Here is a 15,561-nt window from a genome sequence, read left to right as displayed (position 1 = left end):
AAATGCTGTAGGCCCTTGTGCTCAGATTTGGGGGCACGTTAAAGAACCCCAGGTGGTCGGAATTTCCGGTGCCCGCTACTATGATGTCTCTCATATTCATATGGTGGTTTTGGGACGTTAAACCCCATATGCTATTATCACTATTATTATTATTATGATTATTATATTGTTTTTTTCTTATGGAATGAGCGTCATGGTATCCAGAACTTGATGATATGATGATGATGATCATCATCACCATCATCATCATCATCATCCTGACTACGCTCACTGCACAGCAAAGGCCTCTCTTATGTTCCGCCAATGAACTCGTTCCTGTGCTTTCTCTGCTGCACATTATACCTGAAAACTTCTTAATCTCATCTGTCCTTGTAAATTTCTGTCTCCCGTGCACGCGTCTGTCTTCACTTGGAATCCACTCAGTTATCCCTAATGACCAGTAATTAACCTGCCTCTGCGCCAAGCGCCCAGCCCATGTCCGTGTCTTGTCGATTTTAACTATTACATCATATCTACAGACGTGCCCACTGCAAGAGGGAACAATTTGTGCACACTATATTTGTATTTCGCTATCCTACACATGCATAGTGGCCTAGATTTGCATATTACTACTGGTGATTCACATTTATGACTTCTCTAGGCAAATTGATTGATTGATATGTGGGGTTTAACGCCCCAAGACCACCATATGATCATGAGAGACGCCGTAGTGGAGGGCTCCGGAAATTTCGGCCACCTGGGGTTCTTTAACGTGGACACAAATCTCCTCTAGACAGAGTAAAGACATCAAAAAATATTGTTTACTTAGGCACTTGCTGTTAGAGAGCCAGCAGTATGAACGGCAATGATTTGAGTGTTTCTTTTAGCAGTAGACCGTACTTTACGTAAACAAGTTGGACATGTATACAGCACAAGTGTATTCAATTGAGGCGGCTCAAGGAATGCAACACGTTTCTTCAAGGCGAAGCTCTTCACATTTTAATTTCACCATTCATAGTGACGTAAAAATGGCAGGTACCTTTACATCAAGCGACTAGCACGTTTCTAGGCCAAAATCGCAGACATAACATGGTTATCGCGAAAAATTGCGTAAACAAGTCATCATAACCAGATTACTGATGCCGGCTTTCATACCGTAAGCACGGTGCGATTGGGATGAATTAGCGTACGAACATCAATATACAAAAAATGCTTTGAATTGTAGTTTATATGCAAGAATCATTTAATTTTAAATACGCCCTTGCCATTGTATTGCCAACACACACATTTCGCGTATATATAGAGCTGTGTATTCAATTCCGAACACACAGAGCAATTTCCGTAAATGTTGAAATCAGAAAATCCACTTTTCTTAAATGGATACTCCACCTTGATTGTGCTTCAATTTATATTCATAGTACATAATGGGTGCAAATGCATCGAAAATATACAACATTTCACGTAAACATTATATAGTATTTGCCGTATTCTTTCTCCCTAAATTACACTTTTCAAGAAACTGTTAAGTTGCAGACGAACCACATAACAAATATTGTGATGTTGGAGTAAATAAACATTTGATGGCATAGGACAGCAGCGTACCTAGACACTTCAGGAACAAATGTTTACAAACAAAAGCGCTGTAGCAAGTCACTTTTGAAAACTGCAAGACTAAGTGACACAAAGTTATGAGAAATCTATTATTTTTGAATAATTCAATAAGCTATGACGGGCCTGTCACTGTGTGCAAATACTCAGATTAAATAAAAAGAAAAACACGTGTGAACAGTTTCATGTCACCGAAGCGGCAGTGGCTGTTAACCCCAATGGCTTATTGTTCGTGGTTTTCGCAACAACTATTTGCCGAAAAATTCTCATTGCTTATTCAAAATACATCAAGCTCTTTTAAGTGACTTCTGAGCAAGGACGCGTGTAATCAGCTGCTTTAGAAAAATGAAGGAAAACAAAAGAAGCCATTCATAAGCCTTAATTTTTTTGTTAACGTTGCGACGACATTGCTGATAGAAAAAGAGCTGTCATTGCTTTTGTGGAAAGGCCAAATGCCATTGGGAGAAGTGATGTTGCCAGTCTCAGAGTCTGGGTAAAAACGTTGTTAGAGCGAGTGACTCTCTATATAGCAGCCACGTGAGAAGGAAGCGCTGGCTTGTTCATACCAACTTTAGGGAATCAAAGATTCATACAGACGGGGACATCTCGAAGGGGCATCTGAACATACAGTTTCGAAGGAGAGCACATTGTCGCAGAAAGGAATGAGCCCACCTGCTACAGCAGAAGCAAGCTGCAAGAGCATTCGCTGCGTGGATAACAGATAAAAATTGTCCCGATAGTGAGGAAAGAGGACGGACGGCATTGTCGCGAGGCGTGCCGACCGTGACGCCCCTGAACAAGCCGACTGCTGGGCGCTTGTCCGTAGGTGGGGACAACCATACGCTCTCTCGTCTACGACTTGAAAGGAGGCCTCGCTTGTATAAAAGCAGCGCACACGAACCACGCTGCTATAGTCTGAAAGAAAAAGTAAAGCAAGCAAAAAAAGGAAATGCGTGTTCCATTGGCAAGCAAGCCGCCTCTGACAAGTGCGGCTCAAGCTCCGTCGCGCCAGCTGGCCCGCTTCTCTTAGGTTTGGCAATGGCTTTTTGTCTTCGAACGGCTGTGGCCGCACCAGCCCTGCGCCCGAGGACCACCCAATTGCGTGCACTGCGTACCGTTCACGCACCGAGGGTAACGAGACACGTGCCACTGCTTCGGTAGAAAGGAGTGGCTCGTAGAAAGGTAGAAAGGCATCATATACACTGCACTCGAGTAACTCATATTACGAACAGAAAAAAAAAACACTTATTTGGCCGAATAGGTGTTGTCAACAAGGTTTGTCGAAATAGCGTTGGTCTTCGTTCCTGACCAACTGTCCCCTAAATTGCACCCTTTGGGCGCCCAACAACTCTCAAAGGACCCAGATTCCAGACATCTCTAGGGCAGAGCATTTTCGAGACTTGGGGGGGGGGGGGGGGGAGTGGGGAGCAGTGCTATAGTTCAATAAGTGATTTATTTTACCTTAAATAAGGGATTGCCTTCATTTGAAAGAGTGAATGTCGGTATCTGCAAAAAATGGTCATGGAAGGGCAGCCGCACACCTAGCAATTGTATTGTGCGGAAGACGAGATTTAATGATCACGTTCCACTGATCCCCTAATGCTAAAGGGAACTAACAAACCGAAGGTGTGGTACAGCAGCCACACTGCATGCAACTTTGTAGACATCTGCCACAGTTTGGGCCCCCTTAAACGGGCCGATCCTCAGGGTGACCACCGCCCCCTATTCACCTTCTCACTCCTTCCTCCTCCTCCCCCCATCTGACCGTGGCATCGATTGTTTCACGCAAAACGGGGCGTTTGTAACTACCTCCAGGAGTGAGGCGTAGACACTAGAGCACACAGGTAAGGACCGGGGCTTGAGATGGCTAAAGAGAAGAGGGTCAAACTCATCGAGAGAAAGAGGCCGTCTACGAGATTGAGTGGAAAGAGGGGAGGGGGGGGGGCGGAAGAGAAAGATGGAAGAAACAAAAGAGACCAGCAGTTTCTCTTTCATGTTTTCTTTCTTCTTGGGTCCCTAGAGTTTTTTTTCCGGCTTTTTCCGCCGAAGCAGGCCCCGTTAACAACCTGAAGAGAAAGAGTGATACAAAAAGTGAATTAAAAAAAAGAAAGAGAGTGCGAGAGGTGGGCGGCTTTGACAGGCCCTCGCGGAGCCCGTTAGTTCTGGTTCGTTTTAGGCCCTGAGCTGGAAAAAATGGAAACGACCCCTAAGCGGCGCAGTAATGCGGCGGGACACGCAGGCCGCCGCCTGGCTTCCTTCTTCGGCGAGAAGATTGAAGGCCGGCCGCGCGAGAAGATGGGAGGGTGGCCGGAGCGCCTGGCCGTCCCAGTTAGGTGCCCGGCCCTGGGATGTTCCTTCTATCGAAATTCGATAATGAATTCTCTTCCCAGGGACGCGGAAGCAACCGTGCGAGCGCGCTTTTTAGCGGCTCGCTTCGACGCCTCGGCGTTGGCGACGAGACGTCTTCCCGCGGGCCACTATAGGTCGGTGCCGCCTCTTTATCCCTTTGCGTTGGCATTGCGTCTACTCACTCAATCTACAGTTGCAAACCCAAACGTCCTGTTCTTAAGGAGAATAGGCCATCTCGTGAGCGATCCGGATTGAATCACGTGGGTACCACACTGGCTACTAAGGCTTTTTTCCTGCCTCATAGGCAACTGAGAAGGGGTGTGCTTCTTCCCAGGACTTACGAATCTGTCTTAACTTTCTTCAGCTTCACCGCTCCTACGTCATCATCTCGATGCAATACTTCTTTCTGCTGCAGTTAGTGGGGGTTCTAGATTGGATAAAGGAAACAAAAAAGAAGCTGTCGCGGATTCCCGAAAGGATTTTTTGTAGAGTGTAGCCCGATGCCCCCACTGTGGGGCCGCATCATAGAGCGAGGCTTTTCATCGAGAGGTAGCGGCCGTGAATGAGAAATGGCGTCAGCGTTGGCTAACGGCGCGAAAAGCGCGTCGCCGAGTGAGAGACCAGTCTGTCCTGTCATTAAAGGAAGCGCATCGCCTAAGCGGCACCCTCAAATGAACTACCCTCCCTCTCTACGCACTCTCGACGCTTCTATCAACTGCACCACACACCCGCACTTGAGCTGTGTGCCTGTGAACGCGCTTACAACCATTTCCTTCTGAAGCGTTTTTTTTTCTTCTAGGAAACATTGACATCCCTATCTCCGGCGTTTCATGCACTTCTACTCGTATTTCGCCGTCGCCGCTAATGGCTTTTTCATAAACACAGTTTAGGCTTTGACAACTTTCCTTGACAGTTAAATTTGGCGTGAAAACGCTTCCTCCTTTTCACTTTCTTTTTATGTCAGCCTCTCTGTCTTTACTTTCTCCATTATCCTCTCAAAAAAGCAAAAAAAAAGAACTGTATGTGGCAGCATCCAGTAACGCTTCTATTCATATCGTTTGAGGCCTGGACAGCACGAAGATCCGTCGAACCACAAGTTCACCCCTCTAGCAAGCAAACAAAAAGAAACAGCAAGTGATGAATGAATGAAATAAGCGCTCATTTTCGAAACTCTTTTCAGACGGCAAGCTCAGGGTCACTGTACAGCTGGACACAACGTAAAAAGTTCAGAGAAGCACCACCAAGAGGACCGAAGTGCCGCGGCCGGTCACATCGGCCACTTAAGAAATATGCCGTTCATGCACTCGCAGTGGTCTCCGAAGGCCGTCCGGCCCATCGCGCCAGTCTTGAGAGCGCGTGCGCCTCGGTGGATCAGTGGCTAAGGTGCTCTGCTGCCGACCATGAGATCGCGGGTTCGATTCCAGCCGCGACGGTCGCATTTCGATGAAGTCGAAATGGTAGAGGCCCATGTGTCATGCGAAGTCAATGCACGTTAAAGAACACAAGATGGTCAAAATTTCCGGATTCTTCCCCCACGGAGTCTGTCATAGTCCTATCGCGGTTTCGCGGTGTTCAACCCAACATAAAATAAAAGCCTGCAGAGTGCCATACATTCATTGGCACACACCTGTATGTATCCGGCTTTGAAGAGCTAACGCCGTGAGCTTGTCAATTTCTCTCCCCTTATAGGTGAAAAGGCCCCTTAGTTCATGAACACGCTAGCTGCAACAGCATCCCGGGCTCTGGTGCCGAGCCGCCGTTGCTCGTGAAGGCCTCGGGTGGAAATTCTGACCCCTCACGTCCCGGCGAGGCGCTTGACGTTCGTGGCAGCTACAGGTTTTTATAGTGGCGTCTTCGTGGTGCCACGGGCAATCACACAACTGTAGTTGTGTATAGCAAAAACAAAAGCAAAGGAAAAAATAGAGGGCGGATGATGACCCTAATTCCAGGTCTGGCTATTCCAGGGAGGGTGGCCTTCCAAGCAACTGTGAACTTCGTTCTGCCGATCACCAGGACAGGAGTGCACTTGTACATATTTAGTCAGCAGGTACCTGGTGGTAGCGATTCTCGGCCTCCCACAGCAGCGGCGGATGATAAACTATTTTGTCAAGGCTAGTGTGTATTAGGGTATGCCCAGGAGTCTTTGCAGAACCTTACGGGGCGGCCTTTAGGAATCAGTACCCAGAAAAAACCAAGCGCCAGGTCCGTGTACTCCTCTGCCCATCGGGAAAAACCAGTGAATTCCTGGTCGGCAATCGGAATCGAACTCGGTACCAGCCGCATCGGAAGCGAGCGCTCTAGCCATGTAGCCGCTGCAGTGGTAATGACAACAACAAAACAACGTGAGAACTACCGAAATCGTTGAGGTGGGCGTCTGGTACGGGCATGGGTAGTGGCAATTCCCTGTAGGCATTTTAGTGCCTCGGTGTCCTCCTTCGGTTACCATCGTGCGTCGTCAGAATGTTGAAGCTCATCTCAGGGGTCACGTAAAAAGAAAAGCTTGGTAGAAATCTGCTCCACCATGCAGGTGACACGACAATCCCAGTTTCTCAAATGAAATGCGTCTGCTCTTTCAATTAACTCGTTCAAATATTTTCATTAACTATCGTGGCAGTTAATTGACTTTTTTCATAAGTAGACTAATGCTACGATATCATCTGCGTCCAATATAACTGTCAACCTATATCAGAACTACCAATTTCGCACCAGTTTTATTTTTAAGCGTTTTTTTTAATATTCGGAAAACCGGGAATAAGCGCTCGACAAGAAAAACATGGGTGAAAAGCAAAAGTGCAACGCATAGCTTGTGCGACTAAAGATCATGTGTTTAGGTGGCGTCTCAATCCCTAAATCGACTAGGCGGAGTCGAACGGCGTCGTTCTTGCATGCTCTACCTGAAGTTCGTCTAAATTGGGGTTAAGGTTCCTCCGCGGTCACTGTTGGACCGGTATTTGTAACTTCATAGAAACTGTTATTGATGTCTCTTATGACCACGATGCACACTCGCCCAAACAGAGTGGCAGCTTCATCAGCTCAATGCGCACGGCAAGTCCTCTATTTTTTGCTGCCAATCTTCGTAAGTCTTTTTAGAACACGTGGGATTCGAGCCCACTTTTAGAAAAGCGCTGAAGAACTGGTCTTAAACACTTCCCAGTTGTGACTGTATCAGTGTGCGTGGTAAACGCTGACACGTGTGTGCGCACGTATGACTTGCCCACTGAATAGGGTAGCAAACTGGCTATAGTCTTGTTAATCTCCCTGCCTTTCTTTTGCCCCTCTCTTTCTCATGGAAACTAGTGAGCTGACATTTTCAAGCAAAGTTTGTATTGATTGCCGTGTGAAGCCGGAGGTGTTCCGAAAAATTCCGCCGTCTCCACGAAGTGAATGATAATGAGTTGGGTGAAGCTGCAATGCTTTTAAATGAAACCATGAAACATTCAGCCTCACATCATATAAGGACTTGACACATTGGAATAGAGGTAATCGTTTATGCACATGCATACACGATGTTTATTATTTACATAGTGATGCAATTTTATACAAATAATACACACAAGATGTTATCTTTTACATATCGATAAAATTGTGTACGGTGATTACATTAGTGATTACAAAGCTGTGAGACGCGTTTTTCCTTGAAGATTGCAATTCTATTGTCGTTGAAGTACGTGGCGAGAGGATGTTGAATAAGAAGTTGTTGCGTTGCCACGGGATTGCTCATTGCGGATGGAAGTGATGGTGGAAAGCTTGTTGTCTAACCACAAGCGGTCGCATACATCACCGCTGCGGCCGAAGTCGTTCTTGAAGCGTGCGTCGGCACCACCAAACTATAGCTACCACTTTTGGGTGCTCGACCGCTGCTTCCCGCACTTGCTCCGATTAAAAGTTCTCTTGCTGCCGCTTGCGTACGACCTCTGCTTCGCATGCTCTCATTTACAAATAAGCTTGTTGATGAGTCCGCTTAGCTTCGGCTGCGCGGGCCCTCGCCGCTGCTGCCACCTTCGAATCAATGCTGGTGCTGGCTTGCGAGTGGTGCCAACGCTGCCGTCTTCGGTCTCGCGATTTGTCCCCGCGAGGTTTTGGTGGTGAGCCTGCATTACAGCCGCGTTCCGAGCTCTTCGCACTGCTGCCTTCGCTTCCAACGTTTTCATGACGAGTAGTCTCGTGGATATGTGCAGTCACTGAGCTCCAGGCGTTGAGAAAGGAAGCGTGCCAAAAGTGCTCGCGTTCAGTTCGATGACTACAGTGGGCATGGCGTGCCGAGAGACTTGCCCCTAGCATGAGTCCCCAAAGAACTCACTGCCACAGAAAAATAAAAGAACGTGACGCACCCACCGAAAAGCTCTCCTCACCCGCAGCTGGCACACATAAGAAATAGTTAATCAAAACGAAATAAACTTATTTTTCTTGGCTGGGGTTTCAAACCGCATCCCACCCAAAATCCTTGTGCGAATGCGGGTGCCATGACCACCAGGTGGCACGTTCACTTTTTCTTATAATGCAAGCTACAAAAGTGAACTAACTGAAGCGTAAGAATGCGTTCCACCATTGATGAAAAAAAAAAAAAATCGGAAGCACTCTACTTGCTATGGGCACTCCATGAAAATATTTCGTATTGGTGCCTTAAAAGCGATCTGCTGAACAACGCGTAAGGTTGCTAACGGCAGAAATAAACCGACTTTAAGAAAATTGAAATCCTAACCCGTGTTTCCGAGATCGCGGAATGGTTCTTTCGTGTGACCGTTCTAGAGACTGACGAACGCTGGAAAGAACAAAAAAAGCATTATGCCGTTTCAGCCCGGAAACAACATTCTAGGGAGGCCGCTACACACAGTAAAACTGACTGCTTGCATTAAAAGAGAGCATTGCGAAATGCGAAAGAAGAAACACACAGAAAGAATGAAAGAAAAAGAAGGAAAGGAAAATAAATCAAGGAAGGTAGGAAGGAAGGAAAAATAAGGAAGAAACAAGAAAGAAGGTAAGCACTAGGTCAGCCACAACAACGCCAAACTTCGCTCGCCCTACTTCGGCGATAGGGAAGATCTCTAGAATGTTAAAACAATTCGAAAATATTAGTACGCTCTGTCTTGGCATCAATAAATAGAGAGCGTTTGAATATTAACAGCACCATTTCGCGTAGGTATCTACTTTGCTTTCGAAGAAAGCAGCATAAAGAAAGCGAAGCAACGCTTAAAGATCCCTAACCCATTGTCATACATTTCAGGCTTTCCTATAAGCTTAGAAAATGTTTACGCGCGCAATCTTCAGTTTGACACGAGCTCCATTTGAGGCTCATGGATGTGACCTACGCTAGCGATGATGGTGGGTGCTTGAACTTTAGCCCCAATGCGTGCTGACGTGTCGTGTAGCCAAACACATATTACCCGTATGCGGTATTCCTTCTGTAACATAGTGGAGCACCTAGTGCTCTAAATCGTTAACTACTTTTTCTAAACACACAGCCAAACACACAGGCGACCATATAAGGATCATCAAGTTTGAGGCCTACGGGACGGCTTTATGATCTCCCATAGTAGAGTACTAAGTACTTTAGATTGTTGAATGCTTTTTCTAAACACACAGGTGCGGCCGAAAAATCGGCTAACCTCGAGTAATATAGGAACGGCTCACTGCTATCCCATAGTTTGAGTATCAGTTGGGTACTCAGAACCGTTAAACAATTTTTATTAACAGGCTAAAACGGCAATTCGATGTCAGCAGCCTCTTAGCCAGTGATTCAGACCACGAAAATTTGGGGTAACTTTTGTCAACACTCGGACAGATTTATGCGCTCAAATAGTAGAGTACCTAGCACTATAAGCAAACACTCGCACAAACTAGTGTGCCTGATATAAGCGTCAAATAAAACCTTAACAGAGGTGAGCCTTAGAAAAGGCATAGTGTGTACCGTCCAGTCATTGGCATGGTAATGTGTGCAGCGCTCCAGTTTTCAGCGCAGGGTACTGTGCCAATTTAAGTGTTTATTATGGACATATACAATATCCCTTACTGTACCCATCATCACCCATCGTCCCACTTTTGTTCAGATGCGAAGCGTTTCATAGTCGAGCTCAATCCGGTGTGCGACGTGACCACCATCATAGTGCATGTGCACCCGCCACCCTGTCCTCTCTCCTACAACCCTCCTTTCTTGCTTCGTAATGTCGACGCAGACAGCGTAGCCAATGGTCGCTCCACCCTTTCTATCTTCCAGGCATCCCTGCCTGTGACGTTTATACCTCCATTGCGCATGCACGTTCCCCTCCCGCTCTCTTTCCCTACGCCCTTCTTTCTCGCCATGCAACGCCAACGCAGGCAGCATCCCCTAGAGAATTTATTTATTAAAAAAAAACCCAACATGCTCACACTGCCCAACCGTTCACTGCCTACCCAGTATATACTGACACTGCCTCTTGACGTTCAAAGAAGTGCTGGTGGAAGATTTTTGCTGTGCGTTGTTGAACAATAAAAATTTGCAGCGTGTACGTTAACTAAAAGCGGACTGCTAGTTTCTGTGTCCAATCGGAGTTTTATGTCTCTCATTTACCATCAGCAGCGATTGGCGTGTTCCACTAGGAAACGTTGCGCAGAAGAGCAACTCATGAGTGGCCGTGAGCAAGAGAGATGTGTTTCTCTCCTGTCAACACTGCCGTCAGTATTAGTGTTAGCGCCCTCTTTTTCGCATCCACAAATTACAGCACCTCCCTCTAGCGAAAGATGGTGTAGTTTTCCCCCTTCCCTTATCCCCCGTGTCGAGTAGCAGACTATAGCACATCATCTCAGGCTGATACCTCTGTCTTCTTATGAATTTCTACTATTTTTGTAGAATGATCATCGCAGTTAGCATTTCATTCGGCGTCGAGGCAGCGCATAATACTCTTTGCAGACCATATATCTTGTGACTGCGTAAGCATTACTCTGACGTATCAATGAGCAGCCAACTGCAGAATAACGCCTACAAACACGGGAAAGGAGAAGTGAGGCGGCCTAATAGCGTCTGAATGCGAGCCAGTTTGTTCGTATGCGTTGGAAACAGCTCAGAACAAAACACACACACATGAACGCAGGGCTAGCGCTGACTTCCAATTAACAATTGCAAAACTGCCGATTGGATAACCAGTAGGCGCGCCTAATCAGCTTCGTTAAGCGTGTCACCTTGGGGAAAGGTCTCACAGCCACAGCTACACGGGCAGCGAAAGAGCCGAACGAATCAGTCTTTGTGAATGAAGCATAAATCTACGGCATTCCGCAATCTGAGCCTCGAGGTTTTCTCACTGTGATACAGTGTGCAAAGACGATCTTGATATTGTAGTGACCCGAAGAGCGAAGCTACAATGCCAGCATTTATTCGGCAACCGTGCATGACGAGCTCTCGCCCGGGAAGCAACCATGACGAGGCGCTTGTTCGGCTAACAACGCTTTATCAACGATACAAATGCGGCGGCGCCACCATCGTCGCTGAGAAAGCGATAAGCAGGTGTGATGCGACCGACGCTGCTGAGGAACGTTTCGCCGGTGTTCGAGCGAGCAGGGCAAGTGTCACACAGCATCGCCTTTGTTCGAACGCGTTGAAGTCTCTTGCTGTTGTGACTGCGGATATATTTTTGACTGAACAACAAGTGCTTGGATGACTTGTTCAACGTCACCTCTGCCAGCTGCTATTCGTTTGGACACGGTGAGTGCCTCGCATTTATTAAGTACAATTACGTTAAATTGCACCGAATCTAAATATTGCCCACGAAACATGCACGTCTAGAGACGCACGTGTCATAGAGAACAGGGGCTTGCCACGTGGTCTAGCGGTTATGGCACTCGGCTGCTAATCGGAAAGTCGCAGGATTGAATCCTGGTGGTGGAGGCTCCAGTTTTGATGGAGGCGAAAATGTTGGAGGGCATTGTGCTCAGATTCGGGTGCACGCTAAAGAACCCCAGGTGGTCGAAATTCGCGGAGCCTTCCACTACGGCGTGTCTCATAACCATACGGTTGTTTTGTGAAGTTAAGCCACACGTATAATTATTATTAGTAGTGGTATTAGTATTATTAGTAGCTTGAACGCGATGGCATGAACGCCCGACTTGGCTGCCACATGGTGGCTTTGGTGACGTCAGGGTGATATAATCACGTGGCGACGAATCCGCTTCAGTGTGGTAATAATGTCGCTAGAACGTCATTGAACCCCTCAGTGGGATTATTGAGGGCACCAACATGTGATTTACGAAAAACACTAAAGTGATACTACTAATTTGATATGATTGATATGTGGGGTTTAACGTCGCAAAACCACCATATGATTATGAGAGACGCTGTAGTGGAGGGCTCCGGAAATTTTGACCACCTGGGGTTATTTAACGCGCACCCAAATCTGAGCACACGGGCCTACAACATTTCCGCCTCCATCGGAAATGCAGCCGCCGCAGCTGGGATTCGATCCCGTGACCTGCGGGTCAGCAGCCGAGTACCTTAGCCACCAGACCACCGCGGCTGGGCAAAGTGATACCACTAAGCGACACTACCTAATTACCATGTAATTAGGTATATATCTTATTATTTATTCAGTTGGCCAAGTTTTTTTCATAAAAAGATTGAAATATCAGGTCCAAGTGCAAACACAGTTTTTTTTGTAGTATTCACTTCAAACAACGAAAAAGAAAAAGCTCTTAACGTGCGCTCTATAATAAGGCCCGTCCACTGGCCTTCCAACATGGAAGTGTCACCAGCAATGTGATCCTCTGTAGCAACACGCAGAGTTAAGAAGCCAATTAGCTGGCATAGTTTACTTTTAGCGGGACGGCTCAGTGCTCTCCCATAGTTGAGTACGAAGTACTCGAAATCGTTAAACATTTGTTCTAAACACAGGAAGCCTGCACAAATGTGCACACCAAGTTTCAAGCTATTGAAATAAACACACGGTGCATCACGTGTCTCTAAATTTTATGTGCTCAATTGTACGCGCTGCCGCTGAAGGGGATATTGAATGTTTAAAAATATATCAGATAAGGGCATCCAAGAGAGTGTCCGAGGACAGCCGCGAAGAATCTTAGTCACAGCCCGCAGCTGTACACGCGAATCCCAGAAGAAAACCGCGGCACGGGGGGGTTGTTTTTTGTCATGGGCAATAGATGGCGACACCGCAGCAATTCTGGAAACGAGAAGTGCTTTTAAGTTAAATGCCAGTGACGTCTATAGTTTTAGCATTTGTTTTTCAAAGCCAACTTCTCTGGAAGAATGCGTTTACGTACGTGAGTCAAGTCACACTTATTCTGACGAAACATAAGGTGTTATTGGCGTTTTTCTTTACGCACCAGTGTGGAAATGAAGCGCTAGAAGAAAACGTATTTTTAGGCTTTAACGACGTCCGTTGCCGCCGTCGTTGTCGCAGTTGACGCCGGACCGAAACACATGGGTTACATGTACTGTACATAGAGCCTTCATAGCGCGCGTATATATGACTCAGAAATAGACCATAACATGCCCGTCCATTTGTCCATCCGTGTGTTCATCTTTCCATTTGTCTTTGCGTCCGTCCTTTATCTAGTCGGGGACTTCAACTTACGCATATGAACCCTAGCACCTCACTTCGCTCTATCATTAGCATTCCCTTCGTCGATGGCCTGCCAATTTTCACACACTAGATAAGACCATGGCGAAACTTCTTCCAATACGGCAAATATTGTTTGCCAATATTTTAAACTGTCAAATCACGTAGCCGATGTGCGGCAACTAACACTTTTTATGCCATGTGGTGCACACCTCCTTTATTATATTTCGAAACACTGATGCCTTGACCTTTGCCTTTACTGAAGCAATTTGGAGGTGAACGAAGACACGGGAGAAATTGTTAACGAAGTCTGTGAGACCCCTAAAATTAAAAAAAAAAGTACCGGAGTTTGTAGTGTTATGTTCAAGGAAGACAGCTTTTTTTTTATAGATATGATATATAAAGGAGATGTTGGCGCACCATTATGGCGCCGGCTACTCCTTAAGAAAGACAGCTTAGTTGATTGAAGTTTCTTGGGAGTGGCGGTAATTTAGTTGTCAGAAATATGAATGGAATTGGCCAGATCATTTAATGCGTAGGACCAATTATTTGTGGTTTATTAGAGCTACAAACCTATAGTACAAAGGCAGAGCAAGCGCGTCAAGGATAGAAAATAATTCAGCGGTGTCATAGAATAGGTCAGCCAGACATAGAGATGGGAATCATCGGGATAAGCACTTGTCCTGCAGAGAACGTAAATAAATGGTACTGCTTCTTCATCAGCTACCTATGTCGATTAAGACTATGTTCAGAAAAATAACGATTTCGTATGACTTCTCGCTGAGTCATATGGAAGGTTCCGTAAAATGCCACATATTTCTTTGGCAACGATACTAGATATAGCACGTGCCTTAGCGCGTGCTATATAAGAGCCCACAACTGATAATAAAAAAAAAATGGCAGCATATATATCCACGGGAATAACGATGGAGAGTGGGGCGAAGCATCCGTCCGTCCATTCGTTCTTGCTTCCGTCCGTCCATGCGTCCGTCTGTGTGACTGTTCGTGCGTCCATCCGCCCATGCGTGCGTTCGTCCGTGCATCCGCCTCTGCGTCAGTCCGTGCGTCTATCTGTCCGTGCAGCCATTCGTGCGTCCGTCCATGCATCTGTCTGTGTGTCCGTTCGTCTATCTAGTCAACACTCCAAGTACCACCATCTCGCATCTTTTCATCATATATTGCGCATATAGAAGCACCGCCATCCAGCGGACATTCCAAGGACTAAACGAGAGGTGGCACACGCACACTTTTTAACAGCTTGGCTTCTTGTCTACTTCCCACCTTTAACCGCCTCGAGTTCATGGTAGCCCCGCCGCAGTGGTCTAGTGGCTAAGGTACTCGGCTGCTGACCCGCAGGGCGCGGGTTCGAATCCCGGCTGCGGCGGCTGCATTTCCGATGGAGGCGGAAATGTTGTAGGCCTGTGTGCTCAGATTTGGGTGCACGTTAAAGAACCCCAGGTGGTCGAAATTTCCGGAGCCCTCCACTACGGCGTCTCTCATAATCATGTAGTGGTTTTGGGACGTTAAACCCCACATATCAATCAATCGAGTTCATGGTATATACTAGTTCACTGTATTCATGGCACTGCGGCCCAACGGTCGCTGAACCTTTCTAATACCAAGTAGGTTACGCCCAGCGAGTATAACGTAGCTACCCTTTCTTGTCAGATAGTGCTCAATGTACATGACAATGGCTGCTAATTGGGAATGAGAGACAGGATAATTCGGCTTTTGGTTAACGCGCACACAGCAATTTTTTTTTATTTTTCAACAACGCACAGGAGAAATCTTCCATCGGCACCACCTTGCAGGACAAAACGTAAGACTGGTTACGCACTACGACGAGGGATGAACGGCTGACGCTTTAAGGAGCTTCGCCCCTAAAAGTCACACCTTCGCCACTGGGGCGAAGCAATGAACGCGAATGCAAGAAATTAGAATATCACACGCAAAAAAACGACAAGCAGCTTGATACTTAAGGCACACCGATGAAACACAAAAAAGGACTCTCGAAAACCAGGCATAGGTACACACAGGACAAGTGTGAACCACGCCCGCTGAATGAAAAGAAGGTCTTGTGTAAACT

The sequence above is a fragment of the Rhipicephalus microplus genome, chromosome 4, assembly GCF_043290135.1.
Source record: "Rhipicephalus microplus isolate Deutch F79 chromosome 4, USDA_Rmic, whole genome shotgun sequence".
In the NCBI taxonomy this organism is placed as follows: domain Eukaryota; kingdom Metazoa; phylum Arthropoda; class Arachnida; order Ixodida; family Ixodidae; genus Rhipicephalus; species Rhipicephalus microplus.
The sequence above is the reverse complement of the archived record's forward strand: the minus strand, read 5'-3'. Positions refer to the sequence as shown.